The 26,126-nt window shown below is 35.9% G+C and overlaps 2 long non-coding RNA genes across 5 annotated transcripts in view; both read right to left on the reverse strand.

The window, feature by feature from the left end:
• LOC139362338 (uncharacterized) overlaps nt 1-7,385 on the reverse strand; it is a 112,138-nt gene extending 104,753 nt beyond the window's left edge. The window contains exon 1 of the long non-coding RNA XR_011621073.1: nt 6,140-7,385. This is a non-coding gene — a long non-coding RNA (uncharacterized lncRNA). The remainder of the gene's footprint in view (nt 1-6,139) is intronic.
• Nucleotides 1-26,126, reverse strand: part of LOC105486200 (uncharacterized) — a 308,856-nt gene that overhangs the window by 246,537 nt on the left and 36,193 nt on the right. For all 4 annotated transcript variants that reach the window (XR_011621065.1, XR_011621066.1, XR_011621067.1 and 1 more), the window contains exon 3: nt 14,990-15,042. This is a non-coding gene — a long non-coding RNA (uncharacterized lncRNA). The remainder of the gene's footprint in view (nt 1-14,989; nt 15,043-26,126) is intronic.

Consider the following 26,126-nt stretch of genomic DNA (forward strand, 5'->3'; position numbering starts at 1 on the left):
ATATGTGATCTACTCTATGGAGAAATTCACATGGCCTCCAGGCAACAGCCAATGAGGAACCAAGTCCCTTGTCCAACAGCCCAAAAGGACCTGAATTCTGCTACAATCACATGAATAAGCATGGAAGCGGATCCTTCCCCAGATAATCCTTGGGAGGACTGTGGTCCTGCCGACACATGGAATTCAGCATGTGAGACTTTGAAGCAGAAAGTCCAGCTTAATCATTCCCAGATTTCTGGCCTATATAGACTGTGAGATAATAAATGCTGTTGTTAAAAACAGTAAGTTTGGGAGTAATTTGGTACTTGCAATAGATACCTAAAGTGGCAATAATATGCATGAGAAACAGAAACAGACTATCCCTAACCAAGCCTCAAACCCAGTCGGCCAAGAATGAAACTGATCTGCTGGCACTCTATCTGCTAAAAATAACAGAGACTAGAGACTCCATAATTTTTAATATGCAGCCTGGCATCTGTTCAAAATTTTTGAGACATGACAAAAACAGGCAAAACTGAGTGAAAAAGACGGTAGAAAAAAAAAAAAAAAAGGAGAGCTGATAATAAAGACCAAGTGTTGATTCGGAATTCAGAAAGATTAAATAATGACTTTTAAATAATCAATATGGGTCATGTAAAGTATGCAGTTTGTCTGCAAAGCATGTAATAAAATGTAAAGTACAACTATAAGTTCTAAATGCACAATTTAGAAAGGAAGAAAAGCTGTAAAGCATTGATTTAAGCTTTCAACTCAACAAGCTTGTTGGATAAAAAGCAAATTAAGCTCAAAGGAATAGTAAAGGCACAAGAAAAAGCAATGGAATAGGGAATATAAATTAGATCCAGAAATTCATTCTTTGAAAATATTGATTAAAATTATAACTTGTTAACAAGTCTTACCAGAAAAAATAGAGATAATGTTAAGTTATCAATATCAGAATAAATAATCAACCTAGATCTCACAGATAAAAAAGACATTATGATGAATTTATAGCAATAAAGTTAAAATGTTCACAATAATGGATGAGTTCTCAAAATATATAACTCATCACAATTAGCATCAGAATAAATAGATAATCTGAAAGGTTTCACTAAGGAAATTGAATCTAAAATTAAATATCTGCACACAAACACTTATCTTTACACACTTTTAGACTCAGATGATTCAAAGGGAAGTGTTCCAAATGTCTAAGAAAGGAATTATATCAATTTTACACAAATACTTCCAAAGAGTAAGACTGGAAGAACTTCCACATCATTTTCTTATTCTATAATAACCTTGATACCAAAACTAGATAGGAAAAAGCAAAATAAAAGGCAATATTTCTCATAAATATATACATAAGCCTATAAAAATATTCCCAAATCAAATTCTCAAATCAAAGTTATATATAACAACATTAATAGACAATTATCTAGTAAGTTTTATTTCAGGAATGTGAGGTTAGTTTACTATTGAAAAATCATTAAAGTCATCATGTTAACAGATTAAGAAACAAAACCCATATGATAATTTTAAGGCATAAACAAAGCCTTAAATACAATATGAATAAAATGCATTACCTGACCATGATCAAAATTCTTAACAAACTCTATAAATATAAAAAGAAATTAATCTGATAATCTATACAAAACCCACACAAAACCTACAGCTAACATTATATTTAATGGTGAAACAGTGAATATTTTCCCTTTAAGGATGGGTAAAAGACAAAGGTATACACCACCATCACTGCTAATGAACTCCAAATGTTCTTGCCACTAAAATAGGGTATGATAAATAGAATAAAACATATAGATAGTGAAGAGGGAAAGGGAAAATATTTAGGAAATTGAATAGTATTATAAGCAATCTATTAGAATTAATGAGTAAATTGAACAAGATCATGGGGCACAGTTTACCAAATGGATTTCTATTCTAGCAACATTTAGAAAACTGGAAAACAAAATAAAAGTCTTGTTTACAACACTATGCAAATAATACGTTACTTAGGGATAACTAACAAAAGATGTACTGGATAGCTATAAATTTAAAGTATTATTGAGACACTGAATGAGACAAATAAATGAAAGTGTATACTGTATTTATTGATTGGAAAATTAAAAATTTTTAGGATACTAATCTCCCAAATTCTTCTATAGATTTAGTACAATTACTATCAAGATCCTTCTAGGCACTTTTATGAAAATTTAAAAGTTGATTCTAATATGTATATAAAAATGAAAGTGACCCAGGATAGACAAGTTAATCTTGAGGAAGAAGTAGGAAAGCTTTAGGGTATAAGTTACTTGATATGAAGGGCTTAGAAATTAAGACAGTGTGGTATTGATTCAAGAACAAATCAATGTATGAAACAGAATCCAGAATCAGACCACACATACACAGTGACCTGATTCATGAAAAAGCTTCACTGCTGTTTAAGAGGCACAAAGATAATCTTCACAATAAATTGTGCTAAGTTTATGAAACATCTACCAGGAAAACAAATGAATTTTGACTCATTTACTGGAAACTTAGGTTTAAGGGACCCCATAATGAACAAAATAGGACAAACTAAAGAGAAGAAGTGTTCTTTTTTAGACTACATTTTCCCAGTCTTAGAAGGACTAGATAAGATGTTTGCTAATAACAAAGAACTAGAAAGTAGAGGCAGTCAAACTAACGGTCTGAGGCATTAGCATTTACTCAGAGATTCTACAACCTAGAGGTACATCTTAGTTACCTGGAAAGTGTTTTAAGAAGACATATTCTTTTCTTTGGGGACTATATCATTTTTTAATTTTAACTTTTATTTTAGATGTGGGGTATACATGTACAGATTTTTTACCTGAGAATATTACATGATGCTGAGGTTTGGAGTACGGACCCTGGCACCCTGGTAGTGAGCGTAGTACCTGATAGGTAGTTTCTTAACTCCCCCCTACCCCCATCCCTCCACCCTGGAGTAGTCCGCATTATCCATTATTCCCATATTTACATGATATGCACATCCCGTGTATGCTCAATGCTTAGCTCCCACATCGCTGGAACTAAAGACCCAAATACTGAACAAATTAATGCAGGAACGGAAAACCAAAAGTACATATTCTTAATTCCTAAATAGGAAGGCCCCGACTCAGTAGCCGTAGTACAAGAAGTTGGGCACCTGAGTTCTTAAATGTTCTAAAAATGCTCTGGTATACAGCAAGGGTGTCCTTCTTTGTCATGAAATTTTAGATAAAAATCATAGTACGAGGCAAGAAATGTCTAGTTATTCTATGAGATTTCCTTGGGTTATATTCTACACTCTTAATTGGGTGAGTCAGGAAGGAATCAAAACCTGGATTCAAAAATCTACGGCCTCAAGAAAGTACGGCATACACTGATATGACTGAAAGTATTCATTTTCTGAAAAGTAATATATCCCAATGTGTCAAAAGTCATAACCTATGACTCAATAATTTGTTAAATTACACTACTTAACCATGGCTAACTTATTATTTAAATACATTTTTATTTAATTATATTATTAATTAAATTATATCATTAAATATATTATTTAAATATACATATATTTAAATATATACAGTCAATGTACTCATGGCCATTTTGACAGTCCATAGTACAGTCTGCTATATTTTAAGTGCTGAATCCATGTGAGTTATTATAACATGTACTTTATTGAAGCAAAATGTTTCTAGATATAAATGGTAGGAGAAACAGACTATTAGACATATTACCAAAATATTATCAGTGTGTTATCGAGCAATATGATTCCTGAATTCATACCTTGTTTTATATCTTTATTTTTATTTATCCAGTTTTCTAATAAAACACTAATATGACTTCTATAATCAGAAGAAACTGTTAAAAGAAAATTAGAAAATTACGAGTTCCATGAAAAATCTTATTTGGTAAAAATATTAAAATACCATACACGTAAAAAGAAAAAGAACTACGTAAGTTGTTCCTCTGTGAAAAAAGCAAAAATGACTTTTGATTTCTTCAGTTTCCATTTTTCAGAAACACTAGACTTTGACAGCAAAAATAACTTTTGACTGGCTCATTTATAACATGGTATAACATTTATAACATGGTAGTCACAGTTATGGAACATCATTTTTTCTAGGCCATTCTTATAAATCACCTCAGATTTATTCGGGTAGGCTGAATAATGCCCCCAAACCCCAAAGAAGTCCACGTTCTGATCCCTGGAACCTTTGAATATGTTACCTTACATGACAAAAATAAGGGCCTGGTCATCTAATGCATGCAGCATATCTATTATTAAAAATCATGAATGTATGTAACCAAATAGTTCTAAATACAATTTAGTTTCATCCTTTTAATCTACTATTATTAGAGGATGAAACTGGCATAAAGGATAAGTTCACCTTAAGATAAATTATTGTAAGTTGCTGTTTTCTCCCTGGCAGGCTGTCGCTATTGCATTTCTGACAAACAGTGGGTATCATATGTTTAACACATTTTCTTATAGCAACCTAACACCTTTTCATTCACTGCTTTCATTTGGGACTGGCTGTTGATCATAGTTTTGGTATAGCAAAAGAGTCATATGCAGTAAGATGGCCAACTAAATGCAGACAGGTGGAACAGCTCCTACCTAGAGACTGAGACGACTGGCATGCTCCTGACATGCTCCTAACCAGTCTTCCCGAGAGTGGACACAGGGAGGACAGGGACGCTGGCAGAAGGAGGAGAACGTTGGGAACGCTACATGTAGATAAATTGCACCCAGTCTCATTCCTGGCCACCAATGGCTCTGGAGGAATGGGTGAGTTGAAATGGCGAAGAGCAACCTGCCCTCACCACAGGCCTCTAGAGCACCGGCAGGAGACCCCTCAACCACCGCAGGCATTCGAATTGGCAGGGAGAGCTGCTTAGAGAAGTGGTAGAAGCAGTAAGCCAGCTGATGTGGACTCCAGAAGTTTTGGTACAGGAGCATCTGTAGCAGATTAAGGCCAGAGATGGCCATCCTGCTAGGCTTGACTTGCTCCCATAGGAAACATTAGCCCTAGAGGAACTGCTGGATCTGAACGCTGCAAAATGGGGCTTGTCCAATAGATAAGGACAGTCTGACCTGAGCACTCCCTGGTCTACTGGCCTCTTCCAGAGCCCCAGCATGACTATGCCTACTTGCAGGGCAGCCCAGAGTGGTCTGGGGCCTATGTCATAGTTTCTGTGCTGGCAGACTGTGTGGGACTGGCAGACAGCTCCAGTGGGGCAGCACCTATGTCGAGGCCCCAGCCTACATGCTCCCTCCCTAAATTGTAGCTTCCCCACTGGGCTCAAGAAAACCCCCCCCCAGAATGCTCTGTTGGTGTGTCTGTGCAGGTGGGTTTTGCTTTCCTGGCACTGACAGCATGCTGGAGTCCAATCCGCCTCCCCTTCCCTTCCAGAATGCCATTGCAGACAGAGCCTTGGAGGGCACAGAGCCAGCAAGCCCCACACCTACAAGCACCCCACCCTTGTACTAACACTATGCAGCGAACAGTGGATCTTCCTCCGTCCTGAGCCATCACTCCTGCTTGAAGGGAACAGAGAAGGTGCCCAGACTTGTGCCTGTCACTGCCTGGCCCCTGAGCCAATACCACCTTGAGCACAGCTGTTCACACAGTCTCCAGCAGGGGTCCCCAGCTGCCCCCACCTTCCCCTCAAACCAAGCTGCAAGGGAGGCAGGCACCTCAGAACCCACTAGCACTCTGCCACAGCTTCCACTACTGCTATTGCTGGAATGTGAGGATGGATCTTGCTGTCACTGCACTATGAAAGGCTTTAGCTGACACTATCCATTGGAGTGTAGTGACTTGGGGGTCTGGGAACACCTCAAATTCCCCCAGCTCAGTAGATTCCTAACCTTGAGAAGCCAGAGAGCAAAGTTGGGGTCCAATATATGTCTCCCAGTTAGAACACACAGTTCAGGATTTGGGAGCAGAGTGTTGGTCCCCTAAAATCTTCCAGAAATGAAGCCAGTCAACTGAATCCACCTTATACCACAATCAAAACCTCAAAGGAATCAAATGAGATGAAAGCAAACAAACAAACAAACAAAAATCAAAAGGTTAGCAATGTCAAAGACTGAAGGAAGACAAACCCACAAAGATGAGAAAGAATCAGCACAAAATCTCTGAAAACTCACAAAGTCAAAGGGCCTTATTCCTGCAAACAGCTGAATCATCTCTCCAGCAGGAGTTCTGAACTGTGTTGAGCTGCTGAAATAACAGAAATAGAATTCAGACTAAGGATAGGAAAAAAGATAATTGAGCTAAAGATGTACATTAAAACTCATTCCAAGGAAGCTAAAAATCATGTTAAAACAATGCAGGAACAGACAGACAAAACAGGCAGTGTAGAAAAAAAAAATGGAACCAACCTGATAAAACTGAAAAACGCACTACAAGAATTTCATAAGGCACTCACAAGTATTAGTAGCAGAACAGACCAAATGGAGGAAAGAATCTCAAAGGTTGATGGCTGCCTTTCTGAAATAAGACAGCCAGACAAGAATAGAGAAAAAAGAAGGAAATAAATGAATAAAACCTCAGAGAAATAGGGGATTATGTAAATAGACCAAATGTATGACTCATTGCTGTCCCTGAAAAAGATGGGGAGAATGGAAGCAACTTTGAAAACATATTTCAGGATATCATCCATAAGAACTTCCCCAACATAGCTAGAAAGGCCACCAATCAAATTCAGAATATATTCCCAACACAGAAGCACACAGATTCATAAAGCAAGTTCGTAGAGAACTTCAAAGAGACTTAGACTCCCACATAATATTAACAGGAGAATTCAACACTCCACTGACAGCATTAGATAAACCATCGAGGCAGAAAATTAACAAAAACATTTAAGGCCTGAACTCAGCTTTGGTTCAAATAGATCTGATAGACATCTACAGAACTCTGCACCAGAAAACAATAGAATATACATTCTTCTTCTCATCACATGGCATAAACTATATAATCGATCACATAATCAAAAGTAAAACACTCCTCAGCAAATGGAAAAGAACTTAAATCATAGCAAGCACTCTCTCAGACCACAGCAGAGTAAAGTTAAAAACCAAGACTAACTATTTCGCTCAAAGGCATTCGATTACATGGAAACTGAATAACCTGCTCCTGAATGACTTATGGGTAAATCATGAAATTAAGTGAGAAATCAAGAAACTCTTTGAAAGTAATGAGAACAAAGATGCAACATGTTATAATCTCTGAGACACAGATAACACAGGGTTAAGTGGGAATTTTATAGCACTAAATGCTCACATTAAAAAGTTAGAAAGATCTCAACTTGACAACCTAATGTCACAACTAAAAGAACTAGAGAAAGAAGAATAAACCAACTCCAAGCTAGCAGAAGACAAGAAATAAGCAAAATCAGAGCTGAACTGAAGGAGATTGAGGTAAAAAAAAAAAAAAAAAAAAAAAAAAAAGCCACTCTAAAGATCAACAAATTAAACAGCCTGTTTTCTGAAAATATCAATAAAATAAATAGATCATTAAATATACTAATAAAAAATAAGAGGGAACAGATTCAAATAAACACATTCAGAAACAACAAGAGGCATATCACCACTGACCCCGCAGAAATACAAATAACTACCACATAATGTTATGAACCCCTTTATGCACATCAAGTAGAAAATCTGGAAGAAATGGATAAATTCCTGGACGTGGGTATCCTCCCAAGACTGAAGCAGGGAAAATTGAGTGCTTAAATAGAACAATAATCAGCTCTGAAATTGAATCAGTAATAAATAGCCTACCAACCCCCCAAAAAATCCCAGGACAAAATGGATTTACAGCTGAATTGTACCAGAAGTACAAACTAGAGCTGGTATCATTTCTCCTGAAACTACACCAAAAAATTCTTGAAGAGAGGCTCCTCCCTAACTCATTCTATCATCCTGATAGCAAAATCGGACAGAAACAAAACAAAAAAGGAAAACTTAGGGCAATATCCTTCATGAACATTTATGCAAACATCCTCAAAATACTGGCAAGCAAAATCAGAAAACACTTCAAATATCTTTTTATTTATTTATTTATTTATTTATTTATTTATTTTTTTGAGACGGAGTCTTGCTCTGTCACCCATGCTGGAGTGCAATGGCCGGATCTCACCTCATTGCAAGCTCCGCCTCTCAGGTTCACGCCATTCTCCTGCCTCAGCCTCCCGAGTAGCTGGGAGTACAGGTGCCCGCCTCCGCGCCCAGCTAGTTTTTTGTATTTTTTAGTAGAGACGGGGTTTCACCATGTTAGCCAGGATGGTCTCGATCTCCTGAGCTCAGGATCTGCCCGTCTCGGCCTCCCAAAGTGCTGGGATTACAGGCTTGAGCCACCGCACCCGGCCTCAAATATCTTTTATACCATGATCAAGTAGGCTTTATCCCTAGGATGCAAGGTTGGTTCAACATACACAAATCAATAAGCGTGATTCATCATTTAAACAGAACTTAAGACAAATCCACATGATTATCTCAATAGAAGCAGAAAATCTTTTCAATAAAATTCAACACCCCTTCATGCTGAGACTTCCACACAGTAATAGGGCTGGACTTCAACACACCACTGGCGTATTAAATAGATCACCAAGGCAGAAAAAATAGCAAAGATATTCAGAACCGGAACTCAACATTGGACCAAAAGAATCTGTTGGACCTCTATAGAACTCTCCACTACAAAACTACAGAATATGCATTTTTCTCATTGCCACATGGCACATAATCTAAAATTGACCATATAACTGAACATAAAACAATAATCAGCAAATGCAAAAGAACTGATATAATAACAAACACACTGTTGAACCACAGTGAAATAAAAATAGAAGTCAAGACTAAGAGAATTGTTCAAAACCATGACATTACATGGAAATTAAGCAACATGTGCCCGAATGTCTTATGAGAACAAAGATACAACATCCCAGAATTTCTGGCACATATAAAAAACCTTTTAAAAGATCAATGAATTCAGGAGTTCGTTTTTTGAAAAAAGTGATAAAATAGACTGCTATCTAGAATATATAAAGAAGAAAAGATAGAAGATTCAAATAAACACAATTAGAAATGATGAAAGGAAGGTTACTGCAGACCCCACAGAAATAAAAATAACCATCAGAAAATACTATGAACATTTCTTTGTACATACACTAGAAAACCTAAAAGAAATGGATAAATTCTTGAACACATACAGCCTCCCAAGACTGAACCAGGAATAAGTTGATGTCCTGAACAGACAAATAACAAGCTCTAAAATTGAATCAGTGATAAATAGCCTACCAACTAAACAAAGCACAGGATCTGACAGAGTCACAGCTGAATTGTACCAGATGTACAAAATATAGCTGGTACCATTCCCAGTGAAACTGTTCCAAAAAATTGAGGAGAATAAACTCCTTCCAAACTCATTGTATGAGGCCAGCATCATCCTGATCAAAACCTGGCAGAGTCCCAACAAGAAAATAAAACTTCAGGCCAATATTCTTTACGAACATCAGTGCAAAAATCCTCAAAACAAAACCTTGCAAACTGAATTCAGCAGCACATCCAAAAGCTAATCCACCATTATCAAGTAGGCTTCATCCCCAGGATGTAAGGTTGGTTGAATATACACAAATCAATTAAAGTGATTTATCATATAAAAAGGACTAAAGGCAAAATTCACATAATTATCTCAACAGGTGCATAAAAGGCTTTTGATAAAATTCAGCACCTCTTCACATTAAAAATTCTCAATAAACTGGGTATTGATAAAACTTTTGAACAACTAAGAAAGAAGCAACAGACACTGAGGTCTCCTTAAGGGCAGAGAGTAAGAGGAGGCAGAGGAACAGAAAAGATAACTATTGGGTATTACTGGGCTTAGTTCCTGGGTGATTAAATAATCTATAGAACAAATCCCTATGACATGAGTTTACCTATATAACAAGCCTTCATATGTAACCCCAAACTTAAGATAAAAGCTACGAGTAATTGAAAAAAGAAGGAACAAACCCACAGTCAACATTGTGTTGAATGGCCAAAAGCTGGAAGCATTTTCCCTGAAAACCAGCACAACACAAAAATGCCCTCTGTCACCACACCTATTCCACATACTATTGGAAGTCCTGGCCAGGGCAGTCTGGCAAGAGAAAGAAATAAAGGGCTTCTAAATAGAAGGAGAGGAAGTAAAAATATACATGTTTGCAGATGACATGGATTCTACCACATAGAATCAGTCCAAAAGCTCCTTAAGCTAATTAACAACTTCAGCAAAGTCTCAAGATACAAAAATCAATGTGCAAAAGTCACTAACATTTCTATATATCAACAACAGTCAAGCTGAGAAATGTAATCTCAATCTTCCACAGGAAGAATAAAATACATAACTAGGAAGGTGAAAGATCTCTAAAAGGAAAACTACAAAACACTCCTCAAAGAAATCAGAGATGGGACAAACAAATGGAAAAACCTTCCACAGTTATGGATAGAAATAATCAATATCATTAAAATGATCATGCTGCTCAAAGGAATTTACAAAGTCAACGCTATTCCCGTTAAATTACCATTAATATTCTTCACAGAACTAGAAAAAAAAAAAACCTCTTAAAACTCATATGGAGCCAAAAAAGAGCCCAAATAGCCAAGACAATCTTAGCAAAAAGAATAAAGCTGGAAGCATCATGCTACCTGACTTCGAACTATATTACAAGGCTACAGTAATCAAGGCAGCATGGCACTGGTACAAAAAAACAGACACATAGCCAATGGAAAAGAATACAGAACACAGAAATAAGGCCACATGCCTACAACTATCTGCTGTTTAGCAAACTTGGCAAAAACAAGAAATGGGGGAAGGACTCACTATCCAATAATTGGGGCTGGGTGAATTGGCTAAAAATGTACAGAAGGTTGAAACTAGACTCCTTTCTGACACTATATACAAAAATTAACTCATGATAGATTTAAAGCTTAAATGTTAAATTCAAAATAATAAAAACTCTGAAACACAACCTAGGACATCACATTCTGAACTTAGGAACAGGGGCAAAGATTTTATGACAAAGGTACCAAAAGCAACTGCAACGAAAGCAAAAATTGACAAATGGAAGGTAAATAAACTAAAGAGCTTCTGCACAGAAAAAGAAACTATCATTAAAGTGAACAGACAACCTACAGAATGGGAGAATAATTTTGCAAACTGTGCATCTGACAACCATCTATAAGAAACTTAGACCAATTTGTAAGAAAACAACAAACAACCTCATTAAAAAGTGGGGGAAGAATATGAAAAGATGGTTTTCAAAAGAAGATGTACGTGCATCCAACAAGCACATGAAAAAAGCTCATCGGTGATTATTAGAGGAATGAAATCAAAACCACAATTAGATACCATCTCACAACAGTCAGAATGACTATTATTAAAAAGTCAAAAAATAACAGATGCTGGTGAGGCTGCAGAGAAAAAGAAATGCTTATACACTGCTGGTGGGACTGTAAATTAGTTCAATCATTGTGGAAGACAGTGTGGTGATTCCTCAAAGACCTAAAAACAGCAAAACCATTACTAAGTATATACCCAAAGGAATATAAATCATTCTTTCATAAAGACATATGCACATATATGTACATTGCAGCACTATTTATAGTAGCAAAGACATGGAATCAACCTACATGCCCATCAGTGATAGACAGGATAAAGAAAATGTACATATACACAATGGAATACTATGCAGCCATAAAAAATGAGATAATGTCCTTTGCAGGAAAATGGATGGAGCTTGAGGCCATTATCTTTAGGAAACTAACACAGGAACAGAAAACCAAAACCAAATATTCTCACTTATAAGTAGGAGCTAAAAGATAAGAATACATGGACACATAAAGGGGAATAATAGACATTTAGGCCTACTGGAGGCTGGAGTGTGGGAGGAGGAAAAGGAGCAGGAAAAAAATAACTAATGGGTACTGGGCTTAATACCTGGGTGATGAAATAATCTCTACAGCAAATCCCTATGACAGAAGTTTTTCTTTATAACAAATCTGCACATATAACCCTGAACTTAAAATAAACATTTAAAGAAGAGAATCAAGTCATATCTCTACACCCCTTCTACTATTTTGAAATGGGTTACTAAGGTGGTCACTCAGACAACTAGATAAATGAGAGCTGTTGTGTTTATTGTTTTTGAGAGTTAGTTTTTGCACTACCTTAGCAAGCAGCATCTATTAAAAGACTGGTCAATGTCTGTTGAATAGAAAATATGAATTCTTTATGGGGAAATAACTGAACCTGAGAAGAAGGAACACATATATAAAATACATTGCCTTTAATTCCTTTTCCCATTTTCAAAGTTCACAATCTGCTGGGAGATATTTGTTAGAATGATATATGTGTTTCATTTCATTCAGATAAGCAATACAAGAACTTTGAAATCTTAAGCATACTCTGTACATTACAACCTCACAAATTAGTTGTGATCTACAGTTTCACTGTAGTTTCTTTTTCAGAAAAACTGGTTGGTCTTTTTTATTCTTTGATTTACATTATTGATCTGGGACCATCTTAATTTTCATGTAACTGCATATATCTTCATTATACCATAGGAAGTACTGAGTGCTTTACTTCTCTGAGCCTTTCACAGTTTCATCAGCCTTTTGTAATATGTACTTCCAGTCAGGCAGCAACTGGAGATCAATGTGGAGAATAACAAGGACATCGCAGGGCTGTAAAACCTCTTCTCTTGAGTGCCATTCCTGCATTTGTTCCATGACAAGGAATTTATGAATACCCCCGTTGGACTTTTATGACTACATAAGCTAGCCTAACCCTGTGCTTCAGGCTTGGACACAATAATTTATACTGCTTCTGTTTTGCTAAATTCCTGGCCCTGCCACAAATATTTTTATCATTTCTTATAACTTACAGCTAACTAAACAAGCACACATCAGTTATAAACATCTTTAAAACACTTTATTTGATAAATTACTCATTGGCTTAAGAATTATCAAAGTTTTCATAAGAAGTTTTCCAAAATGCTAGCATTCTGTCTGTAGCAGGGACAGCTATCTGTGCAATAAGAAAGTCATGGTCCTTTTCCACGGCATAGAGTTGTTGCCCCAAACTGGCAGCCAAACCATGATCCCCATTTTCTAGGGATAAAAAGAGAACATAAAAAATGCCTATATTCCCCGCCAAAGTGAGTGATATGTGAATATGATTTCTCCACCTTCTCTCTTCTTGATTCTGCAGCCTGGAGGGCAATGGACAACCTTAAAAGCCACATGTTGCTGATGCCAGGAACTGTCAGCTTTGGTTCCTGAATGCTTGTCTTCAGCTAAGGCCACTGCCCTTCTTCTTTCCTGTCACATATCAGGAACATCTACTTTTTAATTTACGTGATTGAGAAGCAAACGTCTGTTGTGGTAAGCCACAGATATCTCTAATGTTTACTTATCTATACACTACTGAATATATTATTCTAGTCAATATTTCTTTTACATAGTTAATTTAGGTTAATTAGGCACCAATATCCAACATATGCTAAGAAATCCTTATTATTTGGGGATCTAATAATTCTAAATTATGATAGTTTATATTATCACAGTGGAAATTTACATTTACAGCTTCAATGAATAAATGAATTAATAAACAAACAAACTTTAAAAACCAATTAACTAGGTAAATACTACTTTAAGAAGCCACATGTACACATTTATTAGAGCCATAAAAGAACACTTGAATAAATTGAGTGGTATGTGATACAGATTAATAAGCTCAGTATCAAAGACAGAGAGGCCTGGCTTTGGCCTCAAGGTCTGCTATTGTAGCTGGATGATTTTGTACAGGTCTTTTAATTTCTCTACTTTCTTATTTGAAAAATGAATATATTAATTGTTTCTACCTTAAACTGTGACTCAGCTTCGACACAGATCACTACTACCACCGATGGACCTCAGATGAACCCCAGCTATGCTGAACAAATTTTGGGTGATGTCAGAAAGACATTCAATAGATAAGGGTGGCATACAATACCTCATTCATAAAGTGACAGTGGAGTAATCAACAGCATGGAATGGAGAAGGGGAGAGGGAGGGAGTTCAGGGAAAAGTCCACCACATACTTAAGCAGTTTGCTTCACTCCCCATGGAATCCATGATAAAGCTATCTGATTAACTCTCCACTCCCACTGCTGCGTGATCCAAGCCCAAAACTCTGCTATTAGAGAAAATGCAGGCTCTCTGATTTACTAATAGTTTGTGGATAGAAGGCCATTACTATTAATAGAAAAATTGGCATCTTGGCCGGGCGCGGTGGCTCAAGCCTGTAATCCCAGCACTTTGGGAGGCCGAGGCGGGCGGATCACAAGGTCAGGAGATCGAGACCACAGTGAAACCCCGTCTCTACTAAAAATACAAAAAATTAGCCGGGCGCGGTGGCGGGCGCCTGTAGTCCCAGCTACTCAGGAGTCTGAGGCAGGAGAATGGCGGGAACCCGGGAGGCGGAGCTTGCAGTGAGCCGAGATCACGCCACTGCACTCCAGCCTGGGCAACAGCGTGAGACTCCGTCTCAAAAAAAAAAAAAAAAAAAAAAAAAAAAAAAAGAAAAATTGGCATCAATATTCTCTGTGGATGATAAAACCTTTATGGAAGAAAACTAGTAAAAGCCTGAACAGTGAGTAAAGTTAAACCTTTCATCAGTGGAAGAATATTTACGTTTCCCCTATCAGTAGGGTGAACGGATAATCAAATAGTTGGGCTTTAGTCATTGGCTTTGCTGTATAGTTAGGCAAATGAACCCTAGATAATTGCACAATAAAAACTCTCCTGTATGGAAAAATCAGTCATGAATTTCTGTGGGAATTTTGAGGGAGAATGAGAATGGGTTATGTGAAACATGCACACCCCCCCCCCCCCCCCACACACACACACACAGAACAACTCAGATGTTAGCTCATTGGAATTTTCAGGCAAAGTGCTTAGAATTGTAGTGCTCATTACCTTGTTTCATGAAAAGAGGAGGCATGTTGGTGCTGCTGCCAAGCACTGTTGCGCTAGGAGAGAAGACATTTTAATTGCACACAATGAAATAGCTAATATAATTTTCAAACGAAAAAGAATACATATCACCCAAATGTTAACCAGAATGAAATTCATTGAAAATCCCCTTGAGTTGAATTCCCCAAGGACAAGGACCTATGGAATAGGTGAGTGAATTACTTTAGATTTTTATCAGCAGCCTCCAGGTCTACAACTGGATGCTAACAGATGTTATTCTGTTCTATTTTAGGCATTGTTTGTTAGTTAAAATATAAAATTCAGAGGACACAATTAAAGGTATGAAACAGAAAAATCAATTTTGCTATCCAGGCGGCCTGAATATATTTCTTCTGATTATGGTATGCACTTTGCTGTACAGAAATGGTCAAGAAAAGTAATATTACATAGATAAAATATATTTGTCATCATCTTTAAAATTTTGGTCTTGACAATTAAAGGTTGGCTTAGTTGATTAAATAAATTAGCACAAAAATTAAATATGAGAGTAAATATGCTCAGGTTCTATTGGAAGTTTCTGGGTTCAGGATGTGGTATGAAGGGATAGGAGAGGATTATCATTACCCAATCGTACATCTTTCCAAGTTCACACAATTTTTCTTTTATTTGGCCCTAGGCCCATTTTTAAGTTTATATGTACCTAAAATTGAACATTTCAGTAGCCAAAACTTTTTACACAGCATATCTGTAAGGAAGTGTTGGGATGGGTGATGACATGGCCCATGTAGCAATATTAGAATCAGCTATGAACACTCTAATACAAAGCAGGACAGCAAGAGTACTCTAATTCTTAACCTGTCAAATACCATGGCATCTGCCTGTATGGATACAAGGCTTAGCATAGGTGCTGTTGTTGTTTTTTGCAGCTCTGTGGATACATCATCCTCCCACTGAATTAGATATCCCAGCTATAAAAAGGAAAGGTATGAGGAGATGGTCAGAGTGATGGTGTACTGAAATCAGCAAATTCCCGTCCTCTTTGTTCTCTTAGATCACAGAACACCGAGGGCCACTTTATACTTTGGTAGAAAATTAGAGATTTTCTCCCTGAAGAAACTAAATAACACAAAAGTAAAATATATATGGTCTTTAGACCGTTGGTTATATTCCAGTGCAATAGCAATATCGCTGACAAATCACCACAGATTGAGATCTATTGGTAAACAAGTCCAAACTCTAAGTTCAGTTTTTCATCCACCTGTAAATGCTTCACAGTTAAATTTGAGTGGGTGTCTAAGAATCATTAAATAAATGTAACAAAAAATAAAGTAATTAAAATAAAGAGGGAAAACAAAAAATCAAGTAGTGAGAAAAATCAAGTAGAGAAAATCAAGATAAATAGTAAGGAAAAATCAAGTAGTGAGAATAAAGAAAAAATAAAAACAATGAAGAGACAAGGGAGTGTTAATTGTCCATATAATTTTTAGTAACATTTGATTTAAAAACTACTTATATACAAATATTTAATTTAAACATTAAATTAGAATAATCTATCATAAACAAGTAGGGACAGGGAGAAAATACCTATGATATGATAACTTAATTTTTTGTGATGTTTCTTTAGCAGACAAGTTCAGTGAACATCTATACATCCATGCCAATTTATGATTGATACGGCTTTTCACATTTTAGATAGTATTAGTTATATGTGTTAATTTGTATATGATGACAATTTTTGGAAATGAAAGCTCAATCCATTTATAATTTAGTGATTTTTAATTATTCACTAAAATGCACAGATTGTTATTCATTAACAGATGCTTTTGCTCTAATAGTAGTTGAATTTGTATCATGTTAAATGGCATTACTTTAGGTAACCATTTGATTTGTATTCACAACCTATAAAATTTAATGAGAATCCAAAATATGGAATATTTAGTAGGGACTCTTCATTTAAATCCCATAATTGGTTGTAGAAGGATTATATTTTGGTATTTTATATTCACTTTATTTATTTATTTATTTATTTATTTATTTATTTATTTATTTATTTGAGACAGAGTCTCTCTCTGTCACTCAGGCTGGGGTGCACAGGAGCCATCTCAACTGACTGCCACCTCTGCCTCCCTGGTTCAAGTGATTCTTCTGCCTCAGCCTCCTGAGTATCTGGGGCTAAGGCGTGTGCCACCACACCAGGCTAATTTTTGGCATTTTTAGTAGAGATGGGGTTTCACTATTTTGGCCAGGGTGGTCTCGAACTCCTTACCTCAGGTGATCCACCCGCCTCATCCTCCCAAAACTTTGGGATTACAGGCGTGAGCCACCACACCCAGCCTATGTTCACTTTTTAATAAGAGGAAATCACACAGGAAGAAAAACTAATGTAGATAGGTGTTAGAGGTCACAGGTGTTCTTTTCCTGTCTTTTCTATAGAGACAAAAACCAAAAACCAAACCAAACCAAAATATCCTTCATTTACTCTGTGTCAAGAGTCCTCAACTTTTAACGATTCACTAGAATGACTCAGAGAACTCAGAAAATCTGTTTGAGGCACTCAGAAAAATGTTTTCAAAATTTTCCTCACATAGCATTTTCCTTTTGCCTGAAAGCAATTTCCCCATATTCTACAGTTTCACAGTGACTAAATGCATGCAGAGCTAAGCTGAAGCATCACTCATAATTTAAAATATTTCTAACACCTTCATACTTGTTTAGGTGCCTTTTTACCTTTTCTCTATATTTCAATACTGTTGTTTATGTCTATTATAGCACTTCAATGAAATTTTGTATTAAGAAAAAAAAACCTCTCTATAGACTTTGAGCTCTTTAAGCAAAATGGTAATGGTTTAAAATTTCTGTATTTACTGTTCCAGTAAACTACCTTGAATTTAGTACATTCTTGATAACATGCAATGAAATGAATTATTCAATTATGTTATGTCACATCAAGAATTGCATCTGTTCATTATGTGAAACATCACAGTGTTTATATAATTATATCTCTAAAAGTAAGTATAGATGGATAATGTTTAACTAAAGTTAAATATGTACTAAAAGAACTCATATATATATATATATAAATCTAACAAGTTTATTTTAGTGTTGGTGTTATATTATATCAACCTGGCTAGACTAGCACATTCATCAGAATTATTTTTCTAATGTGTTTTCAGATAGGGTAGGCTACAAGAGCTATTCTCTTCTGTAAGTTAGATCTGGAAAGGAGATAACAGCTGTTTGGTAGCATACACCCACTTTGTACCAGTTATTCAATCACACATTAGTGTACTTGCTGCTGTGAGGGGATTTTGCAGATGTAATTAGAGTTCCAAAGAGGTTAATTCTGGGTTAATTAAAATAGAGGGTATCTCAAGTGGGTCTGATCTAATCCTATTGGTGTCCCTTAAAAAAGAGACTGGATGAGACATTAGACATAAAGAGATTTTTAGCAACACCCGAGCTGTAATCACCCTTCCTTTCACATGGATCCTCCCTTTCTGACTGCTCTGTGAACTTTGGGATAGTTGAGCCAGCCCTCATGATTGTGTAAGCAGATTACGTGTAGTAAGCCATATGTGTGCCTATGTCTGTGTGTGTGTGTTTGTGTGTGTGTATTTATATGATCTACCGTTTCTGGTCTTTAGTTAAACCCTAACTGATACAATTTTAACTGACATTTTATAATAATGTTCAACACAGCTGGTACTTTATCTACTTGCTATTTGGATAGATGTACTGAAGTATACATTGTATAGAAAAACAAATTCTTACTGCTGTGATCCCAATCTTAAATGCCCTTAGAGGTCAGACACAATGGAGGTGGTGTGGCCTGTGGCCAACTGGGAAGAACATTTTTATTCACACAACATTTCACAGAGAAATCATGTACATTCAAAGAGAGTTAAATAATGTGTTTGTCAAAGAGCATTCGCCCAGCATTCTACACAAAGGCCATGTACCTCTAACTGCAGAATTCAGACCTTTGTTCTTTAGACCAGCTTTATACCCTGCTGTGTTCACTATCGTCCAAAGCTGTCTGAACCAGTGTTCTGCCCATTAGTTATAATCAGCAAACAACCCTTCATATGTTGGAAGAGCAAACAGAAGAGGACAGAAAGAGAACTCTGTAAAGACAGAACTCTGTAAAGTTTCCAGCTGAGGGGTGTGTGTGTGTGTGTGTGTGTGTGTGTGTGTGTCTGACAGAAATGGATCCATTAGGACCCTGTGTCCAATATTTGGTTGGGAGCATAGCAGAGGCTTTGTGATTCATGACACGCATCCACCTGTTCCTGAGATACAACCAGGATTTCAGATATAAGCTAGCTTTTTTTTAATTTTTTTAAATTTTTTTTTTTTGAGACGGAGTCTTGCCCTGTCGCCCAGGAGGCTGGAGGGAGTGCAGCGGTGCCATCTCGGTTCACTGCAAGCTCTGCCTCCCGAGTTCACGCCATTCTCCTGCCTCAGCCTCACCGCGCCCTGCTAATTTTTTGTATTTTCAGTAGAGACGGGGTTTCACTGTGTTAGCCAGGATGGCCTCGATCTCCTGACCTCGTGATCTGCCCGCCTCAACCTCCCAAAGTACTGGGATTACAGGCATGGGCCACCGCACCTGGCCTAAGCTAGGCTTTTAAAAAATAAAGTGTAGAATCACACAAGATAATATATTAGTTACCATTGAAACATGTGTCTTTGTTGTATGTATATTCTGTCTTTTCATATACTTCTTTTCATAACATATACTTTTTAAAGCTTAATATCTATGAAACTATCATGCAAGGGGGGTAATACTAATAATCGCTTTTCTTCTGTCCGTATAGTTCATCTTGCCGAAATTTGTTTTGATTTATCACATTGTCAGTTATCCCTTAGTTGTCATTATGTTTACCTTCAAATCCTCATCAGACTTCAACCGAGAATGAGTGCTTTGCATCATTGCTTGTTTATGTGGAAAATATTTAGGATTTGACATAGATGTAAATTAATCATGTATTAGCAACTCTGAAATTCAATTTTCACTTCCCACAGGGAGCATGTTCAATCCCTATTGAATAAAAATGAATGAATGAATAAATGAGTGATTAAGATAAAGTTCTTGGGTACCTTTGACTATATCATTAACACCTTCAGTGTGTCTGTGTGTGATCTCAGTTTATCAGAGAATATAGAGATGACAAATAATAAAAATTTTTCATTGATTATTGAACCAAGCCCTGTTTGATTTTATCCGGAAACAAACAAAAATTGTGGCCTAGATGATCTAGAGTATTGATCTCTTCTATTCTTGCACCAATGTTTAACCATTTTTTCGTCTCTTGCACATAAAAGAAATATATAAAATATTAAGGGCAGTTAACATTTAATTTTCACAGTTGATTAGGAAAAAGTGATTCAGTACCTCAGTTCTTGAGTCAATAATACTTTTAGGAGTGTTAAGCATTCCGAAGAATTGTGCACTAAAGTTTGCCTTAGAGTCACTGGTTACTTTAATCATGACTTTCAAACACTCAAGTCGAATACAACAAATTCACCTGAAAAATGCTCATAGTTATTTGTTCCTTAAAATATGCCAAGGTAACAGTATCATCTCTTTTGGAAAATGCACTCCATTTTAAAATCCAAACATTTCTAATATCAGTGATACATATTAGATGATTCTAGAATAACTTTTGAAAATAAATTTAAATTTTATAAACAAATGAATCATCAGAGAAAATTTCATGGTAACTATTTTGTACCATGTTTTAAACTAATGTGCATATTCAAATATGTATAAATTAGACCCTCACAGTCTACCATATGCAGGTTTGTGAACACAACCAATTGTTATTTACATCAGCAAGTACCAAGGTGTCTGTATAATTACATAGCAGGTATTTTTAGGTTAACCAAATGAGCCCGATAATTTTGTTTCAATTTAGAAAACATGACCACAGAGGTACAGATTAACTTATTCATTCTTTTAAATTAATAAACTTCTGCCATTTTTTTTCCCATTTTTGCTTTTATATTTTGTTATTGCTTTTACCCTTAACCTCCCATTACCTTCCTATCAATAGTACACATGCTTGTTTTAATGTAAATCTTTCCAATGAACTTTTCTATACATGTATTTAAATATTCAAACCGGGGTAAAAATCATAGTTATTTAGTTCTAAATTTATATGCACATATAAATAATATGCACAATAAGTCTCACATTTTTATCTTTCTATTTTTGTTATTTAACATTCTGTTTCAGATCTAGTTTTATCAGATTTAGTTCCTTACCTGACCACCTGACCACTATGTTGCAGAGTTTATCTCCAGCTGTTTCTTCATACGTATAATGTTAAAATAAATCACCTTGTAAAGGTCTTCTTGCACATGTAGGAGAGCTAGAGCTATGAGAGTGATTAATAGGCCTAGTGTATAAGCTAATTACCTCTTGTTAGTGCCTTTTTCCATTTCTCAGTTGCTGATACCTCTGTGTGAATATTCCTGTTTCTTGCTTTCTTGTTAGCATTCAGAGTACTGCAATTTTAAAAACTGAAATTAATGCTTGTTTCCGCTCAGATATTTCTTCATATGCTGTTTAAGAACACGTGGGAGAAGAGGAATAATATTCAATAGGCTGAGCAGATGTTGTTGTTGCCCTGTCTTCAGTTATGGGATGAATACCCTAGTCTCCAATAGGTAAGAATGAATAGTCTAAGAGGGAAACTTGCAAGACTTCAGGCCAGTCTGTAATCTCAAATGGAGTAACAGTAAATTCAGGAGTTGGGAAAGTCCATTCACCCTGACATATCTCCTTGGTCATATTCTTTTCAGTAACAACTTGCTTTAAAAAGAATCTCTTTAGTATATGTAGATAAATAGAGGACAGGCACGACTTCCATGGGTGCTCAAGATGGAATGCTGTCACACATGCACAAGAATTCCTGGGCCAGCATCAATAACATCAGACCCAATGAGCATACTTCCTTATTGTTAAATGGATGGCAGTGTCCACATAACACAGAGGAGGATCTGTATTACCCAGGGCCATGGTGATCAGGAACATCACATGCCTTCATGGGAGGTCACTGCTGCAATCAGTACCTAGCAAAACGTGGGGCTCCCAGAAAGCTGCCTAGATCTGCTTAGTAAGACTGAGAATGAAGTATATGCAGCAATAGGTGTGGATGGTAAATGCAATCAATTTCAGTAACACAGACTAGCTAGTGTTCCTAGAGAATATGAGTCACATCAGTTGGATTTTCAATGACAATAATGACATGAGCTGCCAGCAGAAACATATCTGGTCCACTTCATATTTATGATGCATATGCCTTCCTGAAGATATATTTCTCTCTAAAATTCAGCTATGATGACACCTATGCATGATCCTGAAGTAAGGATCCTCTCTTGCAAGAAATCAGGGGCGTTAGACATTGTGATAATTTTCCTTAAAGTCATGATAGACCCCAGTAACAACATTATATGGACCATTTTTTGAGACTAATAGGTAGAAAGTAGAGTGGTATTATTGTTTTAATTCATGTAATTAAGATAAATTTTTATATGAGCATCTATTCATCTATTCATTTTCCTACTTGACATTCTGTCTTCTTATTTTGGGAACTGCTTATTGATATAATTGCCCATTTTATAATTGGATTTCCAGAGTTTTGTATGCCTTGCAAGATTTCTTTTCACATTCAAGATACTAAAATGTGCTAGATATATATCCTGCAAATATGTTCTTCTACTGTGAAAACTCTCCTTTCATTATGTATTTTGAGTCATTCACTATATAGAATTTTTCTTTTGAAAATTTATAAAATAAATTTTATTTTGTTTTTAATGACAATATATTAATGCATAGTTATGGGGTACAGTTTGATGTTTTAATATGCATATATATATTTTGGAATGATCAAATCAGTGTAATCAGCATATCTATTCTTCAAACAATTGTCATTTCTTTGTGATGAGAACTTTCAAAATTTTCTATTGTCACTATTTTGAAGTATATAGTACATTATTGTTGACTATTGTTACCCCATTGTGCAATAGTATATCAGAACTTATTACTCCTGGAATAGAAATTCTTAATTTTGATGTAGTCAAAACTATCACTTGGTTCTCTACAGCCCCCAATTTTTTTCGTGAGTTTTGTATACTAATTCTCCCTGTATTGATCATGGTCCACCTATCAGGAATACAGAAATAATGAAAGCTATAATGAGGTGCCCCAGAGATGGCAACACTAGAAGCTGTTGCCACCACTAGGCTAACGGGGTAAATAGAGGAGGTAATGCTACCTGAAGATACAGAGAAGACAGACAGAGAAGTAAGCTAGTCTGCAGGTGAGATCCTGGGCTAAATTACAAGCAGGAATCCCTGTTAAATTTGGATTTCAGGTAACAACTATTGCCACTAAGAGATTGTGAGTGTCAAAAATACACTGGCTTCTCCCTTTCTCCTGCCAGTGACTTTCATTGGCTGAACTCAACTAGAAGACTAATGACAAAGAATCCTGAAAAATACAGTTGACAGAGTAAAGCAAATGGGCTATAGAACCAATATAGGATCATAGACTCATTTCTACCCAAATTTTTAACCAGTGCAATCATCTGTGGCCATTCTACAAAATGATCCAGTGGATGGGGCTACTTTCTGTCAATTATATTGCTCACTATGGAAGAGGGATGTCTTAGTCTATTCTTGCTGCTATAACAGATTACCCTACACAGGACATTTTGTAAACACTGGGCATTTATTTCTCACAGTTCTAGAGGTTAGCAAGTCCAAAATAAAGCCACTGGCAGATTTGGTATTTGGTGAGGGATTATTCCTCATAGACAGTGCTTTCCCACAATGACCTCACAGGGCTGAAGGGGCAGGGCAGAAAGGATAATCAGGCTTTTTCAAGTGATTTTAAAAGGGCACTGATCTCATTCATGAGAATGGAGCTATCATGACCTAATCACTTTCCAAAGGCTCCACTTAATACCATCATTTTAGAGGCTAAATTCCAACATCTGAACTTTTGTTGGGACACCAACATTCAGACTAAAGCAAGAGCTAAACCAAAAGTATAAGACTGAAGTTTGGAGCCTATGGTAGGCTGCGTAAGAGCCATAAAGACCTGTGAATTTACCTCAAAATTACCTACATGTAGCATTGGAATCATCTTGTGTTTTTCATTGTGTATTCTGAAGATGCCGTTAATTGCAATTAACCACAAACTTTCACAACCAAGAAAATATGCAACTTTGATTAAAGATAAAATCATATGAGCCACTGTCCACTTAAATGCTTTTCAGGTAATTCATCACCCATGAAATTAGTCCTACTCAGGATTAAATCCTACTGCATGATACTAAGCCCAGTTCACATCAGAACAAATTGAAAGTAAACATCAAACTATCTTTCAAATGCACTTTAAAAGCTTTAGTCTTTAATTTTTAATATTTAGTTATTTGATCAACAAATTAAGGTTTCTGCTTTATACCAAGGAATTCTTTCAAGGGTTGAAAATAAATAAAAAATCTATAATCCTTGATTTCCAGATGTCTATGTGTGTATGTGTTGTGTAAGCAAGTATCTTACAATCACAGGTTGTTAATTAGATATTTAAAACATTTACATCAAATACTTTCTATATTGTCTGTAAGGCATAATACAAATGAATGATATATTTGGCTATAAGACTAGATGTATACTTTTAATTGATAAACCAAGGTAAATCATTATTTCTTCTAAATTGCACGAGTCCATTATAAAAGTGTCTCATTCTGTCTTATTTTTATAACAGAATACCTGAAACTGAATATCTATAAATAAAAAAAAAAAATCTCTCAAGGTTGTGGAAGCTGATAAGTCCAAGGTCTAGGGGCTGCATCTGGTGAGAGACTTATTGCTGGTGGGTATTCTTGAAGAGTCCTGAGGTGGCACAGGGCGTCACGTGTTGCAAAGTGCTGATGAGCATGCTAACATGCCAGTTTATGTCTATTTTCCTCTTCTTATAAAACCACTAGTTTCAAGCCCATATTTAAGCATTAATCCATTAATTCAAGAATGGATTAATCAATTTCAATGACTTCTTAAGGCCCAATGTCTGAATACTTTCACAATGGGGATTAAGTTTCAACAGGAGTTTTGAAGGTGACATTCAAACCATAGCAACACACAGTCATTGTTTCCTTAGGCAAAGTCTTTCTGAGTTCGAGTCACTTTCATCACTGATGTTTGGGTATGGAGTTTGTGGAAACATTGTTATGTGAGTCAAGTATATCTGAATCGAAATACACACACACACACACACAAACACACACACACTTTCATATAGCCAAAACAACCTGCAAAGAAAAATGCATTATTTAATTCATTTTAGAAGTCATGAGTACAGAGGTTAGCATTATTAAGGTTCATTTAGTAGACGTTTTCATTTCAAATTATTTTGAAAAATGAGTGGGTAGGTTGTAGAAAAAATTTTCACTATAAAATGTAATTTAAAAGTACTAAACATTAGAAGAAAAAGGCACAGTGTTAAACGTATGAAGTAATCTTGAAAAGTTCGCTTACTATGAAAAAATAACTAAAATAAAATAATTTAACCTGCAAAATCATTGTTATCATTTGGCACAATCACTGTGCCTAAAGCAGCTTCGTATACTGGCGATAAGATATACCTTGAAAATTTTCACATACTTTACAGTGAAACACAAATTTTCTTTGATATTTATTTTAAACTATGCCCAGTAGTTACTAGTCTTAAAAATAACACTTATATTTTATTCATATATCTATAAAAGGTACCCAAGTATAAATATTGTATCTCTTCTTTTTATTTTTATTGTCATTTTAATTAACTTTGTCATATATTTAAAGCATATTCTTCCTGGATCAGGGGATTTTTAATATTTATATTGTTTTGATTAAAGATTGGTGACTTCTAATATCTATCTCATCCCAGACATTTAAACTTGAGGTACTGAAGCTAAAAACTGGCTTTCCTAAGAGAACTAATACGTTTTCTACTCCTTTCCATATTATATAATAATGAGCACATAGACATCAAAAAATAAATATTAAATGAGCTACTCAGGATTAAATAGTAAATGTCAATGGCATTTCAGTTAATTAAACAGATTTTGCTCTTTGGAAATAAGAACAT

Source organism: Macaca nemestrina, chromosome 3 (assembly GCF_043159975.1).
Source record: "Macaca nemestrina isolate mMacNem1 chromosome 3, mMacNem.hap1, whole genome shotgun sequence".
NCBI lineage: Eukaryota > Metazoa > Chordata > Mammalia > Primates > Cercopithecidae > Macaca > Macaca nemestrina.